This window comes from Macaca nemestrina, chromosome 16, assembly GCF_043159975.1.
Source record: "Macaca nemestrina isolate mMacNem1 chromosome 16, mMacNem.hap1, whole genome shotgun sequence".
Lineage (NCBI taxonomy): Eukaryota > Metazoa > Chordata > Mammalia > Primates > Cercopithecidae > Macaca > Macaca nemestrina.
Window position 1 is genome coordinate 38944751 of NC_092140.1, and position 14179 is coordinate 38958929.

General features: G+C 37.2%; 1 protein-coding gene across 20 annotated transcripts in view; it reads left to right on the forward strand.

Annotated features, from left to right (window-relative positions):
• LOC139359089 (uncharacterized) overlaps positions 1–14179 on the forward strand; it is a 672031-nt gene that overhangs the window by 522926 nt on the left and 134926 nt on the right. For 2 of the 20 annotated variants that reach the window (XR_011614733.1, XR_011614732.1), the window contains 3 exons: positions 949–1032; positions 1493–1550; positions 2707–5315. The exons of the other annotated variants lie outside the window; for them this stretch is intronic. The gene's annotated coding sequence lies outside the window, so the exon portion shown is untranslated. Of the gene's footprint in view, positions 1–948; positions 1033–1492; positions 1551–2706; positions 5316–14179 lie in introns of those variants that run through there. 20 annotated transcript variants of the gene reach the window in all.

Genomic DNA, 14179 nt, shown 5'->3' on the forward strand with positions numbered 1-14179 from the left:
TGCTTCATTCTCCACTAGCGTTATCAAGCTTGGTGATGGATTTCTTTTCTTGACAAATTGCCATTGCAGGTTATTTCCTAGATGATATTTCCACAAATGGAAAATCATTCTCTATTGCCTGAATGGCACTAAAGAAAGTTATTATTTCCCATCTGATCCCATAGAGCCTGCATTCAGATTTACCAGCAAGAGGGTTAATAAAAACAGAACTACAGCCAATAGCAATTGAAAAATGTTACTTCTCTATCTGGCTACAATGTGTCACCTTATATGTTGCATCCTCTGAATGATAAAACATAATTTACTGAATCAAAAAGTAAATCTGAAATCCAATTCTAGATTCTCAGTAACGTGAGACCTGTTTAAGTAGATTTTTCTATTGACTTTGAAATATAAAAGAAGTGGTGAGAAAGACAGGATACAAAATAAGCATATGTTTAAAGATGGCCCTTTAATATTTATGTCAAAAGAACTAGAAATATAGTTACAATAGTCTTGTCTATTGATTTCTAAGGTGATTTACCTATAAAAATATTTAATTCCATTTTCAATGTATTTGAAGAAATTGTGGGTGAAGCTGGATGCCTTTATGTAATTACTGAGTAAGAAGAAAAGAAGTTTAATAATGGTCATTTCCTCACTATAGCATTTGATGAAAATAAAAAATCTCTTCAAAACAGAGTTATGATTTTCTCTTTTAATCATTTTTTTAAAAATGCACATGTGATGTGGCATTTTTAATTTTAAAAATTACTATAAGAATCTCTTTAAAAATTACCTTTTGATTACAATGTTCACTATTTGGGTGATGGGCACACTGGAAGCCCAAAACTCACCATTTCCCCATATATCCATGTAACAAAACTGGACATATACCCCCTGCATTTATTAAAAAACAAAAACAAAAAAAACAAAACAACTCAGTGGTCCTTTTACTTTTTATCTTAGATGATCAAGTGGTATTAAAGAAAGGTCTGCAACATGTCACTTCTGCTGGTAACAAGACAATGGCTGAAGCAGGATTTCTGTGTGGTAATTGCAAAGACTGCAACACATTCCTTTATTCATTCATTCACCCATAATTGAGCGCATGTATTCAAAAATATTTACTTACACTAAATGTTAGGCACAATGGCAAATATATATTTATTAAGACATAATATATCCTGACTCATTTTATATTTATATAAATTGGTAGGCCCAGTAGCTTATAACATCTCTTTCCTCTTTCTCTTCTTCATTCTCTTCTTTATCTTCTATCTTCTACTTCATCATCATCATCATCATCATATGTAATCTTTTATTGATCTTCATATTCTCTCAGTGCTTCATACATACTAGGTAGTCAACAAAAGTTTGTTCAATTAATATGAATTATTAAAGTAACTTTACTTTTGGGGAGGTCAAGTGCTATATTGTTTGCATTAAATGCAATATTTACTCAATTATTTCAATAAAACGTAAAATATATATTATCATTTCCAATTTACAGATGAGAAATTCTACACTGAAACATTAAATCACTGACTCAAAGTCATACAAGTGGTCAGGTACGGAGCTTGCCTTAGATCTCATCAAATGGTGTACAGGTTGTTGTACTGAGGGAAAAATAGTATAACTTCTATTCGTATTTTTATCTAAGAAATTTAAAAAGTTTTCTTGACATTGAATAAACACATTAATATTAGTAGATGTATGCCACTTTAAATAAATATACATATACTGGCCGGGTGTGGTGGCTCACACCTGTGTTCCCAGCACTTTGGGAGGCTGAGGTGGGTGGATCACGAGGTCAGGAGATCCAGACCATTCTGGCTAACATGGTGAAACTCCATCTCTACTAGAAATATAAAAAATTAGCCGGGAGTGGTGGTGGGCGCCTATAGTCCCAGCTAGTCAGGAGGCTGAGGCGGGAGAATGGCGTGAACCCGGGAGGCGGAGGCTGCAGTGAGCCAAGATTGTGCCACTGCACTCCAGCCTGGGCAACAGAGCGAGACTCCTCTGTCAAAATAAAATAAAATAAAATAAAATAAAATAAAATAAAATAAAATAAAAAATAAAATAAACATATACCTAGTCAGATTTTTCAAAAATTTTTACTTGAAGGGGAATACAACTAAAATATTTTTTAATCCATTCCTACATACCAGAGTTATAAACTGGATTGTGGCCTATTGATGGCAAGAAAAATAAAATTAGAAGATCTGGCTCTAGATTCTATTTGACTGTGATAGGATAGAATAGGATAGGATCATATTGGATAGGATAGGATCAGATCGGATCGGATCAGATCAGATTGGACAGGACACAGCAGGGCAGGACAGGATAGGATAGGATAGGTGTCATAAATTTGTTTAGTATACTTGCTGCCTCGGCATCTATTTTTAGGCCTACATAGTTGCTTAAAACCCAGTCACCTTTGGCATGGTTAAAACTTTCTCTCCTTCTGTGGTTGTTTGCAATATAGCCTGCTTGTTCCTCATCTCACTGACCCAAAACACAACCTATTCCACAACTGGTAACCAGGATAAAGCCTAATGGTCAACACCAGAGTCAGGAAAATGAGGTCGCCTTTCACGTGGGTTTTCTTTAGCCAATCCACAAGTCCCACAGGAAAGCCTAAGGGGTGGGCCTATGGAGGTTAATAAAGAGATAGTCCCACAGGTTTCCCCCAACACCTCTCTCTGTCTATCTCAATCTCTCTAGATCCCCACCTGGTAGTTGAACCTTCCGGACTTCTTGTTGCCTCTTGTTGGCACCCTTAACCTCTCTGACTTGTGAGTAATAAATTTATTCTGTCTCGTGCATTTTATGTTCACTTCCTCATTCATTGTGTCTCACCTGACACACACACCCAAGTCACACCCAAGTCTGACTTTCCTCTGGTCGGAGCTCAGCTAGTGAATGGCTATCTGGGCTTAGGGCCACTCTTGAGGCCAAATTAAGAAGAAACCATAACAAATTAAAATCACGATAGGATAGAAAGGAATATAAAGACATGGAGTGAAATAGGATGGACCAAAATAAGAGTATCAATAAGACATACAAATTTTAAATAATGTTTTGAGAAATTTTAGCACATATGTTCTTTTGTAATATATTAAAATATCCTTCTAACCATAGATCACAATCTAAAAGTTGTTCTAAATCACTGCACTTTATTTCAAAGAGCTGCAAGCTCAGATACCCTAATCATTTTGTGTGGTCAGAAAAAAAAAAAAATTAGTTATGGGATACATTCTTCAGTGGCCATAAGTCCTACTTGGTGTTAGTTTCATCTGGTTCAGTTTATGAAACTTATACCTTACCTCCAGGTACGCAACTGAGTTTTGAGACTCTGATCTTCAGTCTTTCTTATCTTTTGATTTCTGTTGTCTCCATAACTGATTTCAAAATAACCATAAGACAAATCCTCTGGCTAGTAATCTTAACAGATAAACAGGACCCAGTTGTAAAGACAGATTTATCCCAATCACATTGTTTCATGTTAATGCATGCTATAAAGTCACCACATAAGAATAAAAGCTATAGCAAGATACTGATCATATCTACTGTTTCTGAGAACTTGCTAAATGTCTGGCACTGTGCTACACCTTTTATACAACTACTAATTTTGAAAATGACCTATAACATGCATATTATTATACTGGTTATATTTTATAGACAAGAAAATTGAGGCTTAAAGAGGTAAGTGATCTTGTTCAATGTTACACAGCTATGTGGCAGAACCAGAAATCAAGTCCAGATATATCTAATCCAAACTCTTCAACTATTCTCTTATCAGTATTAGGTGCATGGCTAGAAATTTTATTCTCAGAAACTTCAAGACATCATCTAAATTCAAAAAAGAATGCAATCGATTTCACTCTTTCTGTGGCTGCTTTCTGAGCATTGATTCCCATGACCTTCCCCAGGACCATAAGAATAGATTCCCAGAGGCCTCCAATTTTCCTTCTTCTAACCCAGCCTAAGTGCTGATGATCTTCCCTATAACACTTTCTAATAACTTTCCATGGTTCCCTTTTACCTGTACCACTTGTAGTTGGTAGAATAATGGTCCCTTATAATTCCAAACCACCCCCACTGCTATCATCACTATAGCTTATCTTTCATTAACCTTGTATCCTCTTAGTGTCTGGCAAAGGGTGAGTAACTAATAAAAATTTGGTCAATTAATATTAATTTTAAAATAATTACATGTCTGTTAGTACAGAACCAAAACTCCAGCTCAAAACTCCCACCTGCTTTCATTATCCTTCCTGGTGGGTTTCTCTGCTTCCCCATTGGATTGTAAGCTTCTTGTAGCCCCAGGATTATGTGATACTTCATTGTGTGAGCATGCATATAGTTGATACCCAGTATTCTTAAGAATTGAAATGTAAATTATTATGATTACACAGGGCCAGCATAATTAATAGGCCACACACTTAAAGAACTGAGAATGCAAGAGATAGGTTGTTTGCACTGAAGATGGTATTTTCTAAAAATGAATAAAGTGGCATGAACTGAATGCAAGTTTATGTTATCTCTAGCTGAAATGAAAAGTTTCTCTCTTAAGCACTATTACGCCTTCTTTTGGTAGCAGCAATAATTTTCTTCTTAAATTCACAAAAGTCCTAATTCTTAAAAAAGTATGCTAAAGCAATGTGGTTTGCTCAAAGAATAGCAAGCGCTCTCTGCATGATTCCTTTTGAAACTTTAAGCGTGTCGTCCTGTCTCTGTAACAGCTTTTTCTCATTAACAGCATGTGTTGAATTTCAAGGTCTGATTCTCAATGGACTTAGGTGAGCAGCATTTAGCCAGAGGGCAAAGGTGCCACAGCCTGGAAGTTGTCAGTTCATAGTAAACTGACATCTAGAATCAGAAATGGGAGGAGTAGAGGGGGCTAGGTACAAAAAAATCAAAAAAGAAAAAAAGAAAAAAAAAAGGCAAAATGTCCTGTGTTAAGAAGTTGCAATGAGTCAAGACAAAAAATTTTTTTAAAGAAATCAAGTCCCTTGGAATGGCTTGATTGGTTAACACCTGTGAAATAGGTAAACCAAAGAGGGAAAGATGGCATACAACTCACCTAATTGTGGACACCACTGAAAAAGGGAACAGATTCAGACTCACCCTACATTATAGAAGGGGGATAGGGTGGGTGCAGGGGCTGGGAGCAGTAGCTAGCATCTGTTCCCAGCACTTCATGGACTGAGGCAGGAGGATTGCTTGAGCCCAAGAGTTCAAGGCTGCAACGAGCTGTGACCATGCCACTGCACTCCAGTTCGGGCAACAGTGAGATCCTGTTTAAAAAGAAGAAAGAAAAGAAAAAAAAGAAAAGAAAAGAAGGAAAAGAAAGAAGGAAAGAAAGAAAGAGAGAAAGAGAGAAAGAAAGGAAAGAGAAAGAGAAAGGAAGGAAGGAAGGAAGGAAGGAAGGAAGGAAGGAAGGAAGGAAGGAAGGAAGGAAGGAAGGAAGAAAGAAAGAAAGAAGGAAGGAAGGAAGGAAGGAAGGAAGGAAGGAAGGAAGGAAGGAAGGAAGGAAAGAAAGAAGGAAAGAAAGAAAAAGAAAAACGTTCCTTTCCCCTTTAATTTCACAAGAACATTAGAATGGGGAATTAGGTCATTTTGTGTAATCCCGTAGATATCAATAGAGAAAAATAAATGTCATGTGAACCCAAGTTACTGCTTTCTTGCCCTACCTTTTCCAGGGTGAATCGCAAACACACTTATGCACAATAAGCATCGTGAGTGATGATGAACATAAAGCCAATTGACCTTAATGAACAGAACAGGCAAAACAATCCTTCTGGAATTCCACTGCATAGAAACACTATTCAGAACACCTCTTCAGAGCAAGCAACAGAGTTTTGGAGTATTTTTAGATACCGCTACCTAGGCAGGATTTTCACTAGAAATATGGGCAATAAAACACACAGTGACATCTTTGGGATTTGTGTGGATGCTTGGAGGTGATTAGACAGGTTAGTAGGATAATCTGTTATGGGGACAGAGCATATTTGGGAGATAAAATGAGTGAGAGCAAAGGACTGCTTAGAAATTGTAGGTACGTTTGATACTTGGTTTACAATCTTTCCAGCTGTGAAAGGCTCCGCTTGGGTAGCCCAAAGCCAGTGCTGTCACTTTGTGATGTGTGAATTGAACTGAGCTCCAGCTGGTCGCCATCAAGGCTAATATAAGAGGCAGTATGGTGCCTCTACCTGGCCGAAGACTTCCCCTAAGTGTGAAATGTCACGTACCTCTTGTTCAAAGTCTGCTTGTTCCTCTAATTTCATCACTGTCTGAGTTGTATTGCACTGGGGACTTCTTATTCCTGTCCTCCATACAAATAGGCTTTTAGTGAATTAACTGAGTGGGTGGGCAGATTGGAAACTATTGGAGAACAGGGTTATGAGGAAGGGGAGACATTTTTCTTCGGCCCCGTTCTGTTCTCCCAGCTGCTGGAGGCTCTCAAGGCCCTGAAGCCTTGTTTGTTAGCTGGGGGTTTTGAGATCTGCATCAGTGCTGGTGGGTGTTTTTATTTGATGTCTGCTGACTCACTTGTATTTTGAAGTACAGTCTGTGTCATTTCTCCAGTGTGCTTTTTTTGGAATGAGAGGGAATTATATTTTTAAAGAAAAAAACTTGATATTTCCACGAGCTTGATTTACCCCCTGTCTGTCTGTAACGTTAGTCGGTGTTTGAATGTCAAGGACAAGCAATTAACAAAACTGTTTCTGCACTCTTTATTTTCAGGTTTATTTTTCTACCTCAGAAATGCTTTTTGGTATAAAGCAATAGGGTTTGTTATGGTTGGCGTACGTTGTAAACTTCAAAATGTTACCTCTGCTTAACACAGCATAGTTTAACCCTTTATGGTTTAGAATGAAAGGAGAGTAATGTCATTTACCTCATTATTTTTAGGGTCTTTGCTGTACCAAGCACTGTGCTAATGCAATGAGATTCTTTGATTAAATAGAGGTTATAGCTAGTAAAAAAAAATGGTATATCAATAAATAAGAATGATATGTAGTGCTGTCCATTTAACAGTTGAAGTAAAGAAGGCTATTCGTTCTGAGTCAGTGCACCCTAACGCCAATCCAATACCCATCCCTTTATGCAATGCATGCCCCATGCCTCGCTGTTTTGAATATTTATATTTGCATATTGCATACTGGCAGATTTCAGAAAGTGAGGAAGAAATAGTTCTAAGAATGAGAGTTTAGTTCAACCATAAATAATGTGTTGTTGAAGTGAATACAGGTTAAACATAAAAAGCAGAGTAACACTCTATCAAAAAAGAAACAAAACGACAGCCTGGAGATTATTTCCTGAATGAGTTACAACTGGCCATTTGAGGAAGCCTCAAAAGACAGAGTACTATCTCAGTATCATTCAACTTGATGTGGCTTTAGGGAAATAGGAAGGGGATAAATTTGCTGGTCTGGTCTAATCTGTTCCCACCCCTCTAAGAGCTCGGGTGGAAGAATGGCAGGCACGTGTAAATATACGCTGAAAAGTAGTTCTGAGAACCAGGTAGTAGGTGGTAAGCCGGGTGATTTGCAAACTGTTCAGTGACTTTTAATGACCCTTTAAAAATGTCCTAAGACAGTGTCTCTGAAACTTTAAAATACAATCATCCAGTGATGATATTGTTAAAATGCTGATGCTGATTTAGAAAGTCTGGGAAGAGGCCCGTCAACTTGCTTTGCTAACAAACGCTCAGGTGGTGCCTAGGCTGCTGGTCTCAGGACTACACTTTGAGTAGCAAGAACCTAAGAAACTGGGGCTATAAATGGGCATTTCCAATGGGAATGGTGAGACTCGCAAAGGAGCCCTCTGATAATGCTATTTCTACTGACAAATCAAAGCTAGAGAGTATACACAGGCTAGAAGTCAGTAATTAAAATTCAGGAATGTTTTAGAGGAATTAAAATCAGTAGGGGGGGAAATCCCTCTACAATATAAAGGTAGACTTCTGAAAAAGAAAATACAAACTAGATTTTGAAATAAATGTGCTAAGGAGAGTAAATGTTAGGGACAATATGTTAGAAAAGTAATTGTATAAGAATTGATAGGTAAGCTTGGACTATCATTTTAGACCACATGTAAAATGGCCTGTTCTAATCAGCAATTGGGAGAGTAGGTACAGAGAAAAAAACGTATTAAACAGTTTGTCTCCAGTAAGCATATCATGAAACATCAATTGGTATGGATACATTGACTGTCTCACTTACTAGTTATAAAATAAACATAACTACAGTCATTATGTAGTATATCAAGTACATGGAACACATCCTTTTCAATTCTGTGAATTTGTCATTAGCTTTAGGAAACCCAGGATTTTTTGTGTGTGTTTACTTACTTCATATCCTAATACTACTAGAGATGTATTCATCACATTATTTTACTGCATAGTTTATGTTAAACGGCAATGGTGGCTTTTAAATTCTAGACCTTACTTAAACGCAATAGAGAGTCTCAAAGTTTTAAGATCTCTTGCTAGATTTTTGAATGCTTAAAAAAAAAAGTCCTGACCATTCAATGTATTCTTTAAAACTTCATTTAAATAGAAACTTATAGAAAAAAAAACACCCAAAATTATAACACAAAATGCCTAAAAGAAACTTTTTTTTTTTTTTGGTCATAGTACTTTAAAAATCAACAAGAAAAATAGTGAAAATAGTAACAATTGTAATGATGGTGAGAAAACACAAAATCCAGAAAGTCACCAGCCAGTACATCAGTTTAAGTGAAAGAATGCCTGTAATCTAAAACAGAGAATGAGCATTACAGAACTCACATGATTAGAATCTGAGCCCAAGCTGAAGAAGTATGCTTTGAATAATCAAAAGCCTAAGGTTTATAATATTGATATATGCTCAGTTGCTTTCACATTAATTTCAATTTAATTCAATAAATATTTTTGAGGCTGTTCTGAATACTAGGAATTTTTCTAAATACTAAAGGAATTCTGCTAGCCACAGATCAGAAAGGTACTCTAGAATCAGTTGCCACCTTCATGGTAAATTCTGTACCTAACTGTCCCACTTCACTTTATTGAACCTTACCCTCTGTTTCTAAGCATATGCAATCCCTGAGATAAGAGCTACATACAAATATATAAAACTGAGACAGAGCTGGGTGCAGTAGCATGAGCCTATAGTCCCAGCTACTCAGGAGGCTGAGATGGGAGGATCGTTCGAGCCCAGGAGTTCAAGGCTGTAGTGTGCTATGTTCAGGCCAGCAAATAGCCAATTTATTCCAGCCTGGTCAACATAGTGAGATCCCATCCCTAAAATTTTATTTATTTATTTAAACAGTCTTACTCTGTCACCCAAGCTGGAGTGTGGTGGTGCAATCAGGGCCCACTGCAGCCTCAACCTCCTGGTCTCAGGCAATCATCCTGCCTCAGTCTCTTGAGTAGCTGGGACCACAGGCACATGCCTGGCTAATTTTAAAATTATTTGTAGAGACCGGGTCTCACAGTGTTGCCTAGGCTGGTCTGTAACTCCTGGGCTCAGGTGATCCTTCTGCCTTGGACTCCCACAATGCTGAGATTTACAAGTCACCGTAAATCCCACTCTAAAAATTAAAAAGAAAGTAAAAACCTGAGTTAGCTAGAGCTTACCAAGAAACATAAACAAATTATGCATATAGATACAATCTTCAGTATAGAATTTCTATAAATTTGTTGGAAATATGTCATTGATCAGATTGAAAGATATTATGAAGAAGAAAAGTCAATTCTCCTCAATTCCCATTTCATTTTGAATGAGCTTCAGTCTTTATATACAATAAATGTCTTAATATTCTGTTTATGATTACCTAATTGTGATGAAGAAAGTTGTAGTCTTACCTTGTATACTGGGATTTTTCCTACAAAATATATGATGAAGTTTTCCCTTAGAGAAAAGAGAGACACGTGTCATAGTATCTATGTTTGGTAATAAAGCAAATGTCAGTATGGCAATATGCTTTATTTTAAGATTTATCATGAGACGTGAGTTTGCCTTAGTGAATAAGATGTGGCCAAATGGTTACGCTGAAATGCTTGTTCTCCATTAGGAAGATCAAGCAGATGAGTCACAAATCTTCAGAGGCCCTCTCCACATAACCTCATCCCTTCTCTCACCCCATCCCCTTCCCACACACACTCCTCCAACAAGAGCTTAAGAGGAAAGAAGCCCTGGAGGGTCTGTGACACCCCTGCTTCTGAGGGAAGGAGTAGTTGGGGTAGGCAGATGTCCTTTGCAGGCCTCGGGACTCAGAAGATGAGGCAATTTCAAACCTGTTGACCGTCCTCAACAAACAAGCCAAGCAACCAAGAAGATAGGGGCATGATGGAACTGAGATCCGGAGTGACTCTGATGAGGTCATTTATTATGGATTCCCTTATTTATTTTTTTCATCACATTCTTGCCAGGGGATCTGCCTCAATAAAAGAAAAAGATTCTGTGGGCAATTAATTTTAGCAATTGCTGCACTGTATGATTTCTACCCCTCTTGGAGATTCATAAATGCATCACTGCATTAAAGACTAAGGGAAGTCTGAAGTAAGGGAAATAAACATTGATTAACCCACAATGTCCCACACTTATTTGACTATTAATAATATCTGGAATTTGTTCTGCAGAATATACTTTGCTCGCCTAGCCTGGCCACCCTGGGAAAGTTTTCCTAAGAATAACTTCAATAGACATATAAGTCGACCTCTTGTGTGTGTGTCTGTGTGTGTATGAGAGAGAGAGACAGAATTTCAAAGACTTGATGACAACACATTTGAGTGTATGAATCCAGCCTTTCTTGATTTCTCAGTGCTTTTGAGCAATTATATCTGATTTTTGCTTAACTTTGAGATTGGCCTTTGAAAATGCCCTAATAAAGTCATTAATTTAACTACAATAAAGACTAAGAAATTAATAGCATTGTCGCAAACAAAGAAAATCTCAAATGACAAATATAAAGAACGCATTTAAATTATTTCTGTTAATTTTCACTTTTTGAAATGTACTATACAGTTGAATTCATCAATAACATTACCTCTAGTTATTTATATTTAAATAATGAGATTTCATTTTAAATGGAACCCAGAAATAAGTTTCACTTTTTGCTGAATGTATCCTTTAAAATAATTGAAATAGTTTTGCATAATGATTGCATTTAGGTATTGGTAAGCTGGCACATTAATGAATGCACTGGAATTTTTTTTTATTTTCAAGAAATAAAACATAATTATGATGAATTCAATGCATATGGTAACGTAGAAGATTGCTAATAACACGGCATGACCATTTAGTATACTTAACTCATAGGCACCTCTATTTCTGGATTTCTTTAGAAAAGTAGAAACTGCCTTTGGACTTGACATCATGTTATGACATGTTTGTGTTATGTGTGTGCAGGATGCGTATGTGTGTGAGAGAGAGAGAGCGAGAGAGAGAAAGTTAATATTTGAGTACTAATGAAATAATATTTGAGTCCCTGAATCCAGGTATTTATGAGGGAGCTGGTGAATTGGCTAACAGTAACTCTCAAGTAAATAAAAACATATTTGACCCAAGTCATCTCTTTACTAATGTTATCTTGTATCATTAGTTTTTAATTTTCACCTTCATTAAGACTCAGCTCTCCAAAGGGTGGTAGCTAACAATTCTTTCTGAAAGCCATTTCAACAGAATCAGGTTGTTGCTATTCTCATATTGATAATCCAGTTCTAAGACATGATTCTGGTCATGTAAAGAACCAAAAGACAAAAAAAAAAAAAAAGAAAGAAAGAAAGAAAAATGTAGACATCTGGTAACTAAAGGCAATCTGATTCTCTAGTTGTCAAGCCAGATTTCCTCTTTTCTCAGCAGACCTATGTTGTTGGTCTGGCTTCAGGAGGGAACAGTGTACCTCTCAAGGTAAATGATATGCTCGATCTAGGAGAGTAACATCCTATTTAAAACATATTAAAAAGGCTTGGGTTTTCCTTTATTACAGGTTGTAGAATGTTACACTTTGTTACATCTGCTTTCTAAACCCCAGGGGTTCAGAGGAGCTCAGTGGCAAATGTGCAGCCTTCTCAAAGAATCATTCCCCAGATATTGGCAGAAACCATTTTGGCTTCCTATCCTTCTCAGTGATATCTTGCTCCTTTGGGATTTATTCCAGCAACCTGTTCAAAAGAAGAGGTTTAGTGGGTATAACACAATGCAATAGTGTATGCTACACATCACAATATTTCAGCTCTGATGTTTTCTTTTTTAAAAAAAAATTATATTTGTTTTACGGTATTCGAGTACTTTATTTCTTGTGACAACCTTTTCCTAATAAAACACCGGTTGTTTCATACAAAGTTCACAGTACCTTCTAATTAATTTCTAAAGAACAATCGTTATGACCATTGAGTAACTTATCTACTTAAAGATGTTTGTGCTGCAACGAAATGGTAGCTTCAAAATCTCCAACATATATATGATGAAAATGTCCTTTCCTGTGCTGGACATTGTTACTGGTTAGTCTACTCTCAAGCTTCATTCAATTGAAGAAAAAAGCCATTGGTTTTCTGTGTTTCCTGTTGAGACACATTTACTCTTCAAAACGGCCACACCACAATTCTAGTCATGTTCACACAAAATCACACAGGTTTTGTTGCCTCCAACAGTATAATTTCTTGTTCTATATCAATCAGTTGCTTGCATCTGGGATGTTGAGCAGGACATCCTAGTTATCTTTGTAAGGTGGCATATTTGCATGTCTTCAACAGAGAAAGCAGTTGTGTTGGCCTTCTGATCCTAGGCTGGACCCGTGAAACCAATCTGGGGACAGGCACTGCCAGAACTCTTGGTGATATCCTGAGTTATAAGGAAAAGAGCTATGGATTTAAAGAACATAATTTATAGCACATAATTGTTGGTTTCAGTCACCACTAAAAATAGATTATCCAAATGGCAATCAAAAGTCAGAGTAATTGAGGCATGGGGAAAAATAGTAGGGGGCAGAAAGGCATCATGGCCATCGGTGCCTGATTCTTTTCTGCACATTTATGATTAGACTGTGAGATATTTTGTAAAATATCATTTGTAAGAATTCAATTTTCTCCCTTTCTGTATAGGTATAAACCTGTGGTTTGTGGGAGTGGGTTGAAATAGTTGTGTCTAGGAAAAGAATATGAAGAAAGGTAAAAAAATGAACATTCCTCCATCTATAGGAGACATGACACTGGTTGGACACTTACACTCTTAAGTAAAAGAAAAAACAGCATTGCTCATTTTTTACCTGATGATTTGCAATTGGACTAAATAATACAAAAGGCAAAGCCTCAAAAATTGTTACCAGGATGAATATTACTTGTGGCAAAGCAAAACACAAGACACCCACACACTCCATTGTCTATGATGTGAATATGCATTGCCTAATAATGTCATAGGAAAAATTAATATTCCAAATTACATTTAAACAGATTTTGTTAAACCTCTGAACCAAGAGATTGGTTTACAAAGTATGCCTCAAAACAAGGTTTATATAGTGAAATTCAGAATTAAATGCCCTTAACTCTCAAGGTCGCTTCTGACTTCCTTTCAAGAATCAATACTAAGAAAGGTGTTGGTAGACCAAGGGCATGAACTCCCCAGGAAGCTTCTGAAGGATGTGAAAGAGGATAAATTGCTTCCCTTTCCTGCTGGCTCCAAAGCGCTCCTGTGTTTTCAGCTCTGGAAATGCATATGGAAACAATTGCTCCTGGACAATTTCCTCTCCCCTCAAGGCAGCTGGGCCTCTCCAAGTCTGTATTGTAAGCTTTGCAGCTTTGCACAGAGGTCAAGGGTCAATGCAGCCAGACCTGCAGGGACAATGCACCAACCCTAGCTCTTGCTGTTCAAAGGAAGAAAGTATACACACAGCATTTCTGAGTTCCATTAGTTTCATATATCATCTGATCCAACACCTCATTTTTCTGACGAGAAACTAGCAAAATTAAAAACTTTTGCTCAAGGTGAAACTGCGAGTTAGGAAATGAAAGGGACAGGATTAGACCCTGGCTGTCCTTGCTCCAGTTCTGGACAGCTTGTTCTGTGTTGGGCCACGTCTGTCTCGTGAGTGGCCTTGCAGTCCCCTGAGAACACAGGCTTCCAGATTTAGAGGGGTGAGTCATGAAAGATTTTCATCCAGGCCATTCCATCAGGGTCCTTTTCAAAAGAAGGCAGCCCGGATCTTTTAT